A 5,719-nucleotide genomic window follows, 5' to 3' on the forward strand; every position below is an offset into this window, starting at 1 on the left:
AATTTCTTCCCCATCCCTATTTGGGCTGTATCGTTTCAGATCAGTGTCATTGCCAAAGTTCATAATTGCCCAGAAAGGCTGGCCCAATACATTTTGGCACCTGAGGTGAACTGCAAAATGGTGCAAACCACCCCGCCTGGGAAGAAGGGGTGAATGAAGAGAGCTACATCAGGAACAAGTGGGGAGTAAAGATCTACATTGGTAACAAGGGGGTGAAAGAAGATATGCATTGGGAACAATGAGGGGAATCAAATCAACCTCACCCAGTGCTTGAAGTGGAAATCAAAGGCCATTATGGGTGGGGCTGCACTGAATCACTCCAGATGGGTGCAGAACCCAGAAGACCTCAGAAGGCAGTCCCCACTGTTAGGTGTAGACCAGTAGCACTTCCTATTTGCCAAGAGGCCACTATAGAGATGTTATTGGGGGGGGATCTGCCAAGGAGGATGCAGTTATGGCCTCGAAAGAGTGTGTGGCAGCAGCAGTGTCCAATTCATTTCTTGGAGGCCGAATCTGCTGCCCTTGTAGATCCTGCCACCTGAGACAGTGACTTCACATTGTCTCATGAGAGGGCCGGCCCTGTTGCTCAGCTTGGAATGTGAATTGATCAGACTCATAGGGCTCGGTTGCATTATGAATTGGACAAAGACCCCACCACCCTAACAAATTGCTATCTATCTTGGAATGTAAGTCAAATATCTCCATGTACAGGCTTTTATTCAGGTCTAAAGTCTGATGGTGAGGGATTATTTGGCTTATTAAGGTTTGTAGCCAAGGGGTGTCTCAGGAAATGGCATGCAGAGAGATGTGTCCCACAGTGTGTGCAACAGCAGGGATCATTCGGTCTGTAACTTAAAGGTTATTTCTGATATTGGAAAATCAACCAACAGGAGGCATTGCTGAATGGGATGGTCTTTACTGAGTTAGCACATGCCCTTATTGGCTGTGTGGTTCTGAGTGAGTTTTTCTTCTGCATCTTTGAATATCTCCCTGTTATGTACAATATCTGAAGTAAGAAAGACAAAACTTTGGACTCCGTTTGAGTTACATAAGTGAGTTTCTTAACACTGTGGGGGTGTGCAAATCATATGTATGTATGTATGTATGTATGTATGTATGTATGTATGTATGTATATAATGAGCAGATAAATGCAATATTTAAAGAAAGATTTCTCACCCCTGGCTTATAACAATTTTTCTGCTGGAGATTTTCCCCCGGAATTAGAGAAAACAAGACAAGAAGGCTTATAAGACATTGAAGAATGAGCTTTAATGAAAACAGAGCAGACAGTTTGCTTTTACAGTAGACCCTGCCAAATACTGTTAGACTACAACTCCCATCATCCCTGGCCATTGGCTATTCTGGCTGGGGATGGTGGGAGCTAGAGTCCAAGAACACCTGGGGCCAAGAGAGAGGTTTCCCATCCATGAGATAAATCATGAGATACATTGAAAACCACACATAAACACAGGCTAAACCAATCAGGCAGTGCACTGTCTTTGCAAGGAATTTCTTGCATCTTCTTCTACCCAAGGGGAAAGCTTTTAACTCAAGAACTCTAAGTTCACATATGACAGATTGTGTAGCTTAGTGTAGAGTGGAGGCTTGCAGAACAGGCTTGCTGTTTTATATATAAGAAGACAAAGAGAGGGACATATACATAATTTTTTTTTTAAAAAAAGGAAGGCAAGAAAAGGCATGAAAATAGGCTTTTCAGAGGGAGCTGAGCATCCACAAGTTGCATTCTTTTCCTGTAGCAATGTGCACGCTCAGCCTTTCTGAAATGTGAGTGCATGAACTCAGGCATGAGCCAGGATATCACAGTTCCAAATTCTGAGTTTTCAAGGGGGTCATCCATCTGGGTTTAGCAGGGGTATGAACAGATACCAGAACGGCCACCCAACAAAGACCTCTTTCCAAGGTAACCATAACCATCCCCAAAGAGCCCTCTGCCGTACCCATAGCCATAACCCCCAACAGCACATGGAGTGTTGCCTCCAACAGACACAGGCTCACAGCTAGCAGAGAGGATGGACCCTGGGATGGTCAGGACACTGGGAGGTGGCTGGATCACAACCTCTGCTGGTGGGAGCTGGTTGATGCATGAAGGGATAACACCGTCCAGGGTGCCAAGGGATCCAGAGGATTCAACAGAGCCTCCATGCCCCCAGCCGAAACCTCCATGACCAAAGCCAAGGCCATAGCCAAGACCTCTGTAGCCATGACCTGCTGATCCAAAACCCACAACTGGGGTGGAGGCACAGGATGGGACAGCGCAAGATGGACCACAGTGAACCATGTTGGGTTGGTGGAGGTTAATCTGAAACAAAGTGAGAAATATCAAAAAGGGGGATGCAATGTTTATACCTGGGGCAGCCAACCTGTTGCTCTCCAAATGATTTGGAATGCAAAATCCATCAATCAGGCCACATGCTCAGGAATGATGGGAGTTGAAGTCCAGATCATTTGGAGGAAACCGCATTAGCTATTTATAGTGTTGTACAAACGCCCTCCCATAAGAAGAGCCCTTCTGGTACAAGATCATGACCTCTGTCAGAAGAGAGACAGCAGAAATGTGTCCATGTCAATTCTCATTGACGTCTCAGCAGCTTTCTATGCCATTGACCATGTTGTCCTTCTAGAGCGGCTGTCCAAGTTTTGCACTGCTTTGAGGTGGTTACAATCCTACTTGGATGGTCATTTCCAGAGGGTGATGCTTGGGGATTCAATGTGGACCCCTTAGGGTTCATTTCCATCCCCTAGGTCATTTAGCATCTACATGAAACTGCTGAGAGGAGTAGGGTGTCAGCAGTTTGCTGATGGCACACATCATCTGCAGGTATGAAAGTGGATGTGCTGGACCACTATTTTGCCTTGGTAATGTACTGGATGAGAGTCAACAAACTGAAGCTCATTCCAGATAGAAATGAGGCAGTTAGTGGGAGGTTCCCTAGACTGGGCAGATGGGAAGTTGCCTGCTCTTGATGGGGTTACTCTCCCTCTGAAGGAGCAGGCAAGTAGCCTGGGGGTACTCCTGGATCCTTTGCTGTTGCTTGAGGCTCAGGTGGTCTCAGTGGCGCAGAGGGCCTTCCATCAGCTTGAGCTGATGACCCAGTTGTGCAAGAATAGCCTAAGTCCTGTGGTTTATACTCTGGCAACCTCTAGGTTGGAGTCCTGCAACACGTTATACATAGGGCTGCTTCTGAAGATGGTTCAGTAACTTCAGCTTGGACTACTGCAATGTGCTCTACCTTTGAAGGTGACTCGGAAGCTGCAATTAATCCAGAATGTGGCAGCTAGACTGGTGACTGGGAGTGGCCGCCGAGACCATATAACATGGGTCCTGAAAGATCTTCATTGGCTCCCAGTACGTTTCTGAGCACAATTCAAAATGTTGGTGCTGACCTTTAAAGCCCTAAACAGCCTAGGTTTTGCATACCTGAAGGAGCATCTCCACCCCCATTGTTCAGCCTGGACACTGAGGTCCAGCGCCGAGGGCCTTCTGGTGGTTTCCTTGCTGCGAGAAGCCAAGTTACAGGGAACCAGGCAGAGGGTCTTCTCGGTAGTGGTGCCTGCCCTGTGGAATGCCCTCCCAGCAGATGACAAAGCAATAAACAACTGTTTTACTTTTAAAAGACAGCTGAAGGCAGCCCTGTTTAGGGAAGTTTTTAATGTCTGATGCTGTATTGTTTTAATTTTCAGTTGGAAGCCGCCCAGAGTGGTTGGGGAAACCCAGCCAGATGGGCGGGGTATAAATAATAAATTATTATTATTATTATTATTATTATTATTATTATTATTATTATTATTCAGCCCAGTTGCTCACTGGAGCAAGACAGTTGGAATATATTACACCGATCCTGATTCAACTGCCAATTAATTTCCAGGCCCAATTCCAGATACTGTTTTTGACCTTTAAAGCCCTAAATGACTCAGGATTGCTACATGTCAAAGACCTCCTCTCCTCATATAAACCAAGCAGAGCCTGTGATCATCATCTGAGGGCCTTCATTTGCATATTTTTCGGTACCAGGCTAAAACGTTTCTCTTCAACCAGGCATTCGGCTGATTAACATTCTATGGCTTTTAAAATGTGGGTTTTTTGGGGGGTGGCATTGGTTTATTTTTGTTTTATTTTGTATTTTGTATTCTCAGTTTGCACTTCCTTGTTGTGAAGAGCCCTAGGATCTTTGGATGAAGCTTGGTATATAGATTTAATAAATCCTTATCATCCTCATCTAGTCCAGCACTCTGTCTCTCGGTGGCCATTCCTATGCCCCCATGGGAAGCCCACCATCATCAGGGGGGGAGGATCCTGTTGCACTTCAGATGTTGGTGGTCTGTGAGGATGGAAGCTGCAGTAGAAACACATCTGCAGGGCAATCAGTTCCCCAACCCTGCCCAACGTGAAGATCTTCATGGAAACAGCATCAATAATGACTGCAATGGCTTGGGAATGTTAACTGGTTTAATATGGAGTCGTGAGAATTTTAGAGTGTGCAAGATAGTAAAGTGTACTCTACCCACATGTTAGTTTCCAGGAGAAAAGAGCATAAGAAGGGCTTTGATGAATCAAAGCAAAGACATATCTAGTCTACTAGCTTTCCCCCCACAGTGGCAAACCTTGGGGAGCCCACAAGTATGACCTGAGTACACCTCCACTCTATCTTGAGGACCAACTCAAGGGGCTGGTTCTGACCTTGGGAGGCCAACACAGGTTATGTGCTGAAAGGACACCTCTTACCAAAAGTCCTCTCTTCTCCAGTGAAGTTCAGTCGGACACACACTGCCTCTGATCTTTCAACCTCAGATAAAAGAGTTACTGCTCCAGTTGGCTTCTGTCTAATGATGTGCTACTCAGAGTAGGCCTGGTGAAATTGATTTATTCAAGTTTCTCATGTCCATTAATGTCAATGGGTCTACTTTAAGTATTGCTACCATCGTATCCATTCCCCAAAGCTGGACTTACCTGGTTCTCTGAGGTACAGAAGGCAATGGAAAGGTAAGGGATCAAGTGAAGATGTCAGCATGCATCTACACTGTCTAATATAATGCACAAACCATTGAAAATACATTCATGAAAGCTGGGCTTACCTGGTTCTCTGAGAAGCAGAAGTCAATGGAAAGGTAAGGAATTGAGTGAAGAGCCCAGCGTGTCTTGAACTTTTATACAGTTCAGATGGCATCATCAGTGGTTTGGAGCCTCCCCTTCTTGATTTTTAATTTAGATACCAGTCTCCCTTTGTTTGTAATGTAGCTTTGCTTTAATAAGTCCATTTTTTTTAAATAAGCACAAAGAAAGGGGTGGGTATTTTTAGGTTTAATATTTTTATTAAAGTCTTTTTTTCATGATACAATAATATATAGAAAACTAACGTGAATAAAAAAGAAGAAGAACAAAAACAGTCACAGAGAGTTTTTAAAAAGAACACGGAGTCCTCTCTAAAAGGTAGTGCTTAACTCTTACCACCCACAGAAGGTAGTACCCTTCCCAGCTCACACCTGAGATCTTTGCTTTCTCCTCCCAACCTCTCACCTTGGAAGACCAAGATTTCCCTTCCTCTCACCCAGCCTCCCTCCATCAACCATCGACTACTCCCAGGAAGGCTCAATCCCTGGACACCAATAAAGGCCCTGAGCAGAGGACACAGCTGGAGTTCCAGCTGGAGTTTTTAATACCTTGTAAGCATTTGTTTAGTTGGGACGCGGGTGGTGCTG

General features: G+C 45.1%; 1 long non-coding RNA gene across 1 annotated transcript; it reads right to left on the minus strand.

The window, feature by feature from the left end:
• Positions 1-1,245: 1,245 nt before the first annotated feature.
• Positions 1,246-5,143, minus strand: LOC309330126. The gene is made up of 2 exons (XR_014151290.1): positions 5,096-5,143; positions 1,246-2,321 (listed from the first exon to the last, which is right to left on the minus strand). It is a non-coding gene; the product is annotated as an uncharacterized lncRNA (long non-coding RNA).
• Between the last annotated feature and the right edge of the window lie 576 nt (positions 5,144-5,719).

The sequence above is a fragment of the Podarcis erhardii genome, assembly GCF_964252035.2.
Source record: "Podarcis erhardii genome assembly, chromosome: 15".
Classification (NCBI taxonomy): domain Eukaryota; kingdom Metazoa; phylum Chordata; class Lepidosauria; order Squamata; family Lacertidae; genus Podarcis; species Podarcis erhardii.